The sequence below is a fragment of the Caretta caretta genome, chromosome 4 (assembly GCF_965140235.1).
Source record: "Caretta caretta isolate rCarCar2 chromosome 4, rCarCar1.hap1, whole genome shotgun sequence".
Classification (NCBI taxonomy): Eukaryota; Metazoa; Chordata; order Testudines; family Cheloniidae; genus Caretta; species Caretta caretta.
Window position 1 is genome coordinate 60,673,949 of NC_134209.1, and position 11,123 is coordinate 60,685,071.

Consider the following 11,123-nt stretch of genomic DNA (forward strand, 5'->3'; position numbering starts at 1 on the left):
CACTATACTGAGGTTGCCTGCAATAACAAGACACAAAGCAGGTAATCAAGCAAAGGGAGAGAAGCCCAGATTTGTATCAATGTTGTAGAATAAAATCAGATGATTAAACACAACCCTAGCATTTTTCTCGTTTGCATTTATCTTGTATTGAGGACAAAATGCTGTTTTTATTGAACAAGAGAGGTTGAAGAATTATTGTTGAAACTCAGTAGAGTCTGACCACACTGAAGTTCCAAATTGCACATACATTTTTAGAATTAACACGATGGTATACAAGAATAGATGGTACAATATGTTCTGGATTTTATACACAGGTCTCAGTGGCTTTTACCTTGCTCCCGCCATTTTGCTGTTAAAACATTGTTTGTATAATTAGTTTCATTGAATGGGCAAACACTAATTTCAACATAGGGTATCAATGGTTAATTTTAATTATTGTTTTCTCATGTGCCTTATACCATAAATTATATTGAGTTTAGTCCCAGGTGAATTTCGTACTTTGAAATGTGTCAAATCGATAATCCCGAAGACAAGATTAAAGTCCTATATTTATCTACCAAACAGATACCACATGGTCAGGGGAAATGCAGGCATCTCAACATTTCACCACTGCTGTGCATCAATCCTGACTCCCAGTGGGTAAGGATTGAGAAAGTTGTTCAGTCTCCATGCGGCCTCACCAACGAGATTTGCAGAAAAGTCATCACAAACCAAAAATAGTTTTTTTTATGACATAGACGTGTCCCAGTAGGACAGCACTGAGACCACAAATTCTTTTCACATAGATCACTGAAGAACTGCTAGATAGTAACAAATTTTGGCAACTATTCCTTTTTATTCTGGTTCCTTCCATGTGTCAATTTATCACTGGATTTTTCACTGTTGTGGGATTTCATACAAATGATCATGGTAGGAACTGATCATCCTTTGATGCCACAGTAAAATTGTGGGAGATGATTTCTTTTAATTTATTTTTAATAACTTCCCACCAATGAATTTGAAAGTGCTAATAAATTTTCACAAGATTGACTCAAAAATGCAGCCATCAGACAACTGTATGTCTTTAGCAAATTGGAAAAATAAGTAAAATTGCTATATGCTTGGTATGCAAACAGTGTGAGATTTACAAGTTGGCAGGGATACTGAAATACTCACACTATTTGGGCTTTGGAAAGGTTTGTTCTGAGGGATTACCTCACTACCCTCATATCCCAAGAGATGAGGTTTGGCTGTTCAGTTCATGAAGAAATTACATAAGAGAATTAAGCACTACCATACTGGCATGAAAGATAAAGAGAGATTTATGAAAAAACCTCAAAACACTCCAGTAAGTGGAAATAAACAAAAATCATTATTGATACTGTGAACACTGTGTGTGTGTGTGTGTGTGTGTGTGTCCACACCTCACCCTCCCCTGCTTTTTTTTCCTCTACTGCATCCTCCTTCCAACCAATCTTCAATCAAGCAAATAGCATATGGTATGTTCTGTAGAGTATCAACTGCAGATGAGTGCTGTAGAAACACAGTTATAGGAGATAAGAAAAAATTATAAGAGATACAAATCTCATAATCTAAGATATAAGCCAGCCACAAATTGTCAGAAACCTCCCTTATTGGCTAGTTATTTTATTATGGATTTTCTTGTACCATCCTCTGAAGCATTTTATACTAAGAACATAAAAACAGCCATACTGGGTTAGACCAGTGGTCCATCTATCTCCGTATCCTGTCTTCTGACAGTGGCAGTGCCAGATGCTTCAGAAGAAATGAACAGAACATGGCAATGATCGAGAGATCCATCCCCTCTTGTCCAATCCCAGCTTCTGGCAGTTGGAAGTTCAGGGAACCTTGGAGCATGCGGTTGTGTCTCTGACTATCTTGGCTAATAGTCATTGATGGACTGATCCTCCATGAATTTATCTAATTCTTTTTTTAATCCACTTATAGCTTTTGGCCTGCACAATATCTCATGATAATGAGTTTCACAGGTTGATTGTGTGTTGTATGAAGTATACTTCCTTTTGTTTGTTTCAAACCTGCTGCCTATTAATTTCTTCACCACCAGAAACTGGAACTGGACCACAGGGGATGGATCACTCGATAATTGTCCTGTTCTCTTCATTCACTCTGATGCATCTGGCACCAGTCACTATTGGAAGCCAGGATACTGGGATAGATGGCTCATTGGTCTGATCCATACTGGGTCTTATGTTTTTACATGAAGGAGTAAATAACACTTTCCTATTCACTTTCTCCATACCATTTATGATTTTATTGACCTCGATCATATCCCTCCTTAGCCATCTTTTTTCTAAACTGAACAGTCCCAATCTTTTAAATCTCTCCTGTTCCATACCCCAGTCATTTTTGTTGCCCTTCTTTGTACCTTTCCCAGTTCTACTATATCTTTTATGAGTCCCTTGCAGACAGAAAATGGGAATAAATGGTCTGTAGGTTTGCTGCAGTATAGCTATAGAATTGCAGTAGATCCTCCTAGAGCTGAAGGGAGAGCATGGACCTGTGAATAGCTGAGCTCCACCCCTCCAAGATCAATCCAAAGCCTATGCAGAGACTTGGAATAACGCTCTGCATCCAAAGGGTATAATTACTAGACTCTTACAAGAATCCTTTGAGGAAGAATGAGTGCAATGGTGTAGCAGCATTGTGGAGCACACACCATCCTAGAAGGAGACACACTTGGCTTCCTAGAGGTTAGAAGTATGGGAAGATCCAAGAGAACTTTGGAATCAAAGGCTCTAAATCATCCAAGCACTTCCTGAATGAATCTATGATGCTATTTTCTTCGTGTTTGCTTATGAGATAGCTCTGAGTCTCCAGACAAGACAGCAGTGGTATTTTTTAAATTTTTTATTTTTTTTTAAAAGGTAGAAAAGAGCAGAACTAAAACTTCCACTAAGAATGGGTTTAGCTGAGGTCCTGGAGACGTTTAAGCTGTCTCTGTAGCAAAGAGCTTCCAGGACGGAAAGGGTCCTCTAACCAATTCCTGCTCAGGAGCAGGCTTCATTTGTGCTAAGGGAATCTCTGGTACCAAAGGTGCTACTCAAAGTAAAAGTGGCAGAAGTTGGCCCTTTGTCAGAAGCTGCAGGGTGTCTGTGGCTGGGATTTTGGTTTATCCCCTTGCAAAATTCAGATCCTAAAGTGTGAGAGTTCTTAGAACTAGACTTTTTGTTCAAGCTCATCTCTGGTTCTTGCACCGCCAGAGAATATCTGTGTACAAAGATGCTTACGCAAAAACTAAACACAGGTTTTCTACTCTGTGTTCTGGATCAGGATGTATGTTTCCTTTCTCATGACTGTGGCTTATGAGTATTGTAGAGCAATGAAATCAATACAAATATATCAAACTTGCATAACTACTATAAAATGATACTCTTTCCCTTACCCCTTAATACATTCTTCATCAGTAGCCTACATTCTACACTGTTATCCAACAGATGTTTTTCTTTTCTAATACTGTGAGCCTGCTATGACTGCAAAAAAAAAAAAAAAGTCACTGCAGCAGTTCATAACTTAGATAGTGAGCTGCTCAGAGCAGAGACCATCCTTCTTCAGTGTCTGGAAAACACTAAGGAAAATAAATAATGAAAGCTAGTAATAAAAGAAGAATGAAACAAAAAGTCACCACCCTCTCCACATATGGAACACAGAGTATAACACACCCACTGCAGTGCTGCTACCTTTAACAGCTGTTACCCTGGAACTCTCAGGTTAAAACAATAACAGTGGAAAAACTAAACTCTTTTGACAATTTTTTTCCTCTTGAAAGATCCAATTAAAAAAAACAACAACGTTTGCACAAGGAGCTATTTTGGACTGGTCGGACATAATTTTAACAGGGTGGCAATGGGAGTCGAGCTGTTAGGCTTGCCAGCACTCTTCTGAAATCATAAGGAGATCCCTTGACAGGCCCGGGGATGAAGCCAACAGTAGCACTATTCATTACATTTTAGTTCACATGATACATTCAGCTCAGCCCACAGGGGGTAAAATTTCAAAACAAAGCACTGGAGATACGCACCCAAATCCCATTACCTGATAATGGGATTTGTGTGCATAAAGTCCAGTGTACTGAAAATTTAAATTTAGGTGCCTAGTTTTCCATGTGACCCAGCAAGTCACTAAGTAGAAAACAGCAAAGTGGAGTTGCTGTTTTGGGAACTTTCACAATGCTTCCCCTTCCCTGGTGTTTTCATTTACCAGATAGATCCCATCATCTAAAATGTGATTTTTCAAGTATGATCAGGAAAGCTTGTGCATTTGCAGACAGATACGAGTGATGTAGTCAAAGAAATATGGAATAATCGTTAAAAATAGCTGGCATACTGTATGGCAGTAGTATCAAACTACTTGATGTTGAATTCTTTCTCTCTGAATCTTGTGGCACTTTCTGAAGGGATGAAGGAGCTAGAGACCAAGTTTAAAAAAGGATCATGCAGCAAGAAGAACCCTTTATAAAAGCTACTACTGATTTCTTCTGCCTAAACCAGACAATTAGTTGGCTCAAGGTGGTGTGCACAGGTGAAACATTACCAGCCTTGCTGCAAGGAGTGAGAAAACCCATAAACAGATAAAATACTATGAAAAATAGATCCAGGCAGCTGTGGTTTTAGAATTGTTTATAAGATGTCTTCCAGCAGATGTGTGTTCAGGTAGACATGCACTCCACACTCCATGAAATAGAACTCACAGAGCTACTATCATGTCATCCCCTCTGGGAGAATGAGTTTGGACCAACAAAAAGGAGGAGAGGGAGGTGGCCATTAAAGCCACCTGATTCAGTAAATAGGAAAGTTTGTTCAGAGCTGCTTGGACTGCGGCCTATCCTTGCCAAAAGCCACCTCCTCCGCATGGGTCTGAGACACAACCTAGCAGCACAACTACATTGAGAGTCATTCGACCAACGACCCAGGCCCCTGCATCCTACCACCTCTGGAGTGGGGTCAGGCTGGCTCTAGGTTTTTTGCCGCCCCAAGCTCTGAGAGCGCAACTGCCCAAGAAAAGAAAAGAAAAAAAAAAGGAAAAAAAAAAAGGGTGGCCGGAAGAACGCCGCCCCTGGAATTGTGCCGCCCCAAGCACATGCTTGCTTTGCTTGTGCCTAGAGCCAGACCTGAGTGGAGTGGTAAATAAGGAGGGCTGATACTGTTGGTTCCCCTAGCAGTAACTCCAGCATAGATTTCTGGTTTCCATGTTCACTGACTGCACCTAGGAACCTCACCCTTGAAATGCTTCTTCAGTGCCTGGGGAAAAACTAGTCTTATGGATCTCACAAGCAGGCTTTTCATTGGAGTACACTGAAGGAAAACATGCTATGGAGTTGATCCTTTCCTTTCCACAGATTTGGGGGCGGGAGAGGAGGAGTCAGGCCCATTGTTCTCCCCTTGATACCTAATAGCAGAGATGAGCATATGCACATGCCCAGGAGTTACTGATTCATTACCTATTCTACAGCAGCCTGTACAGAACTGTCATGAACTTATAGTATAATATACCAAGTTTTAATTTTGTTTTTGGGAATTTCAATCTCATAAAATATTGCAATATTTCATAACTATATTTATCTTCTACAGCTATAAACTAAGTCTCTTTTGGGACAACAGACTATCATTGTTTATTAATATTCATTGTGAATTCCCTCCTCCCTCCTTTGGTTTATGGAACCTTAACTACGTGCAATTCTTCAACTGTTTGTGGGGACAGCAGGAAAAAACAAGACTCATTCAAAGGAGTACAGTTTACAAAGTAAAGTCACTAAATACATTCACTATCTGATTTAACTGTAATTGCTCATTTAATTTAAAAAAATGCCATTTCTTGGGATCTGCTTCATTCGTACCAATCCTCCTCCTATGCAGGATTGCTCACTTTAGTAATGAGAAAAGGAAGACTTGTGGCACTTTAGAGACTAACAAATTTATTTGAGCATAAGCTTTCGTGAGCTATAGCTCACTTCATCTGATGTATTCAGTAGAAAATACAGTGGGGAGATTTATATACACAGAGAACATGAAACAATGGGTGTTACCATACACACTGTAACGAGAGTGATCAGGTAAGGTACCCAGAAGTTACCTACTACAGGACAGGCCCAACAAAGAAAATAACAGAACGCCACTAGCCATCACCTTCAGCCCCCAACTAAAACCTCTCCAATGCATCATCAAGGATCTACAACCTATCCTGAAGGACGACCGATCACCCTCACAGATCTTGGGAGACAGGCCAGTCCTTGCTTACAGACAGCCCCCCAACCTGAAGCAAATACTCACCACCAACTACACACCACACAACAGAACCACTAACCTAGGAACCTATCCTTGCAACAAAGCCCATTGCCAACTGTGCCCACATATCTATTCAGGGGACACCATCATAGGGCCTAATCACATCAGACACACTATCAGAGACTCATTCACCTGCACATCTACCAATGTGATTTATGCCATCGTGTGCCAGCAATGCCCCTCTGCCATGTACATTGGCCAAACTGGACAGTCTCTACGTAAGAGAATATAATGGACACAAATCAGACGTCAAGAATTATAACATTCAAAAACCAGTCGGAGAATACTTCGATCTCTTTGGTCACTCGATTACAGACCTAAAAGTTGCAATTCTTCAACAAAAAAACTTCAAAAACAGACTCCAAGGAGAGACTGCTGATTGGAATTAATTTGCAACCTGGATACAATTAACTTAGGCTTGAATAAAGACTGGGAGTGGATGGGTCATTACACAAAGTAAAACTATTTCCCCATGTTTATTCCCCCCCTCTCCCTCCGCTGTTCCTCAGATGTTCTGGTTAACTACTGGAAATGGTCCACCTTGATTATCACTATAAAAGTTCCCCCGCCCACCGCTCTCCTGCTGGTAATAGTTCACCTTACCTGATCGCTCTCGTTACAGTGCGTATGGTTTCATGTTCTCTGTGTATATAAGTCTCCCCACTGTAGCTCACGAAAGGTTATGCTCAAATACATTTGTTAGTCTCTAAGGTGCCACGAGTCCTCCTTTTCTTTTTACGGATACAGACTAACACGGCTGCTACTCTGAAACCTGTCACTTTAGTAATGTTTTTCCCAGCATGCTTTTCTGGATGGTGGCTTTAAATTTAGTAGACACTAGGAGCTGTATTAATTCCTGTTATGCTTTCCCTCCTCTTATTCCTGAAGAGCTAGCACATTGTGGAGAGGGTTTCATTAGCATGGAATCAGGGTGGGTCTACTTCGCGGGGAGGGACCGATTTGGAGTGATAGGCAGGGCAATAAATTGAACACCAAGACCCAGATCCACAAAGGTATATAGGCTTCTAGTTCCCATAGATTTCAATAGAAGTTAGGAGCCTAAAAACTTTGTGGATCTGGGCCTGACAGCATGCCCCAGAATGGGCAGGACTGGTCTATTTGGCATTGTCTGAGTCCACAGTCTGTTACCCCCATATAATGAGAACTTGGGCACCACAAACAGCTGCAAAAGCAGCTGCACAGCTGTTCCATGATCTAGCTAAGGAGTCTAGGCCCCCTCACAGAGTACCAGTGTACCAGCCACTACTTGTGCTATATACAGATTCCGAGGCTGTGGGCCTAAAAATAATCAGATTAGGAACAAACATTCAGATTGATCAAAAGGTTCTTCTCACATAGCAAAGAATTCTGCAAAAATTCAGAAGGTGCCACCCTGGTTGTTTTCATTGATAGAGATATTAGTAACACTATTCATTCAATTTCAGTTCACGTGATGAAATGTAGCTCAGTTGGTAGGGGGTACATTTTAAAAGTGGGGCATGGAGTCATGCACATAGATCCTATTCTTTGGTAATTGGATTTGTGCATGTAAAATGTAGTGCACCGAAAATGGACATTTAGCCCAGTTTTCCATGTGACCCAACAAATCTTTAATGAGAAAACACAGCAAAGTCCTGGGAACTCTCACTTGGCTTCCCCTTCCCTTGTCTGTGCATTTCCAGAAGTACCACATTATTTGGAGTGTGACTTTCAAACATGGTCAGATCATCTTGTGAAGTTCAGAGTGATGGGGCAGGAAGCAGAGGGAGGAGGAGTGAGCCTACAATCAGAAATATAGCTGATATTGTTTTAACAAACAGCTTTATGTGGAATTCTCTGTCAGTCTAATTCATTCCGAAGGGAATGAAAGAGTTATACATCAAGTTCTTTTAAAAAAGACTTCTGTTTTAATTATTAAAGCAGTGCTATCAAAGAACCTGTCTATAGGGAATTGTTTAATTTCGTGCTTTTGGGGGGGGGGGCAATAGGGGGACCACTTATAAAATATAAATGTGTTATTTTATTTCTTCAGAGTGCTTTCAAAACGACCCTCACATTTCACATAGATTTCTTTCTGTCCTCTTTTCTCTTTGTTTCTGGGGCTGGGTGGCGCAGGGAAATTATTTATTTATTTTCAAAATGAGATTTTTTTTTTCCTTTGCATTCATTTCCACTGAAACTGTGCCAAGCATATTGTTAGAAAGAATCTCATGTATGTGTTCTCACAGGAAGACTCATGCGTGAGAAGCTGGAATTTGACTATCTGCACCACTTCCGTGGGGACAACACCCACACTCCTTATTACACAGATAGTCATTTTCTGATATCCTATTTATGGGCTACTTCTGCAAGTGATATTTCAGGATAATGGCTTAACAAGGCCCTTCTTTTACTGTCTTGGTCCATCTGCAACATGTTAGAGTTTTAGGTAACCTCAGCACCTCAAAGAGCCAAAAAAACAATACTATAAGCCTGGTGAAAGAGCTCAACCCCCCAAGAAAGGACCTAAATCCACACCACTGAGTGTTCCATTATTCATTAACAACAGTCTCTCTATTCAAATACTGACAATATATTTAATGCAAATTTTGACTTGCATTTTGCTTATTGCAGTGGTTTTCTCAGATAAAAATATAGATACACAACGTGTAAGTAAATGCTTAGAAGCAAAGACTACGTAGTTCAGGCTTTGTAAGCATATATGTAAAACAACAGGGTCTGGAATCAAGCAAATGAACACATGAAAATATAATTTTTGCATGTTTTTGACATTCAAATAGCAATAGTGCAATTTTGACAAAAAAGCAAAAGTTCAGGATTGTAAAAATGCCAGAAAATATAATTGAGTGTGTATGTGTGAAACATCATGACGCTTTAACCTCTTTTGTACCTTTCTGCTACTCACTCACATTTAAAGTACTGGAAATGTATAAAAACCACTTATAATAGGAATCATTTTGGGACACATCTGGAACACTCATAATTATGACTAGAATTTTTCAGAGACTGTAAAAAAAGTATCTTTGTTTCTATATTTCCTTCCATATTGAGGATATTTGCAAAGATATGGATTGCTAAGAAATGAAGTCTGGGGTTTTCAGATTCTGTATCTGATCACAATTCTGAAATAAAACATATCAGACTGAAGCAACAGAATGCTGAAGCAGATGTTTCTAGCTTCATTCTGCCCAAAATAGAAAAACAAAACATTTTGGGATTCATGTATCTACAAAGAGTCGACAAGAATGGGTACAGTTTGCAAATGCAATTAAATAACTTAAGAGCCTAAGTTCCATTTTCAAAATAGATTTATACATTAAGTTGGTCTCATCATTCCAGAGTTTGCTCAGGTAATCAGCACCCAGGTTGCTCAGGTGAGCAGCCACACTGCAAAGTCATACCTGAGTTATGATATCCTCACTGGTGTTGTACTTGCCCATGTGTTGCTATGACTTCTGGGTACATATGAAATATTGACAGACCCCACTCGTCAGGATCAAACCTGGGACTTCTGAAGCTTAGTGTATGAACCTCTGCTGAATGAGCTAAAAGCCATATAGCTCTTAGCCAAGGCTGTAGCATACACACTCTCTAAGTGGTCTAGGTGCCACAAGAGGAGGACGGAGAACCACCCACAGTAGGCATGGCTTTCACATAGCCAATGGTTCTTTGTGCTACAGTAAAATGAGCTGCTCTATGGTTCTTTCCCCCTGAATTGTGGGAAAATTTGTCTGTCTTTCTGGGCACAGAGGGAGAACTGGGGGGAGGCATTGGAGGACTATAAGCACTCAAATGATTTAGCCTGCATCCTCAGTGCAAAGTGGGTTCCCAGCCCAAGTGAAAATGGAATGGAGAATCTAATCTAGGGTTGCCAGGTCTCCAGTTTTTGACTTGAACTCCCAATCAAAAAGGGACCCTAGTGGCTCTGGTCAGTACTGCTGACTGGGCCGTTAAAAGTCCGGTTGGCCCCAGGCAGGCTGGGGCGCGGGAGGGGGTTCAGGGTGTGGGCTCCAGGCGTCACTCGCCTCAGGCGCCTCCTGGGGTGTGGAGACATGTCCCTGTGGCTTCTAGGCACACGGGTGGCCAGGGAGGCTCCGCACACTGCCCCCGAGTGCTGGCTCTGCCCCCGCAGCTCCCATTGGCCGCAGTTCTGAGCCAATGGAAGCTGTGGAACTAGCACTCAGGGTTCTGCGCACTCCCCCTGGCTCAGACTCCACAGCTCCCATTACCACAGTTCCCGGCCAATGGGAGCTGCGGAGCTGGCACCCACCCTGGATGCCACTGCGCCCAGGAGCCACAGGGACATGTCATCGCTTCCCAGGAGGCACCTGAGGTAAGGGCTGCCCAGAGCCCGCACCCCCTCCAGCATCCCAATCCCCTGCCCCAGCCCTGAGCCCCCTCCTGCACCCAAACTCCCTCCTGGAGACTGCACTCTCACCCCTTGCCCCTGCCCTGAGCCCCCTTATGCACCTCAAACCCCTCATTCTGGCCCCACCTCAAAGCCCACACCCCCAGCCCAAGCCGTCACTCCCTCCCACACCACCCAACTTCCTACCCCAGCCCAGAACCTCCTCCCACACCCTGGACCCCTCATATCTGGCCTCACTATGGAGCCCACACCCCCAGCCCAGAGCCCGTACCCCCTCCCACACCCAACCCCCAGCACCAGCTCAGCCACCCGGAGCCCACACCCCAAACCCTCCCGCACCAAAAACCCCCTGCCTCAGCCCAGTGAAAATGCACAAGTGAGCAAGGGTGGGGGAAAGTGAGCAATGGAGAGAGGGGGGATGGAGTGAGTGGGGGGCAGGGCCTTGGAGAAGG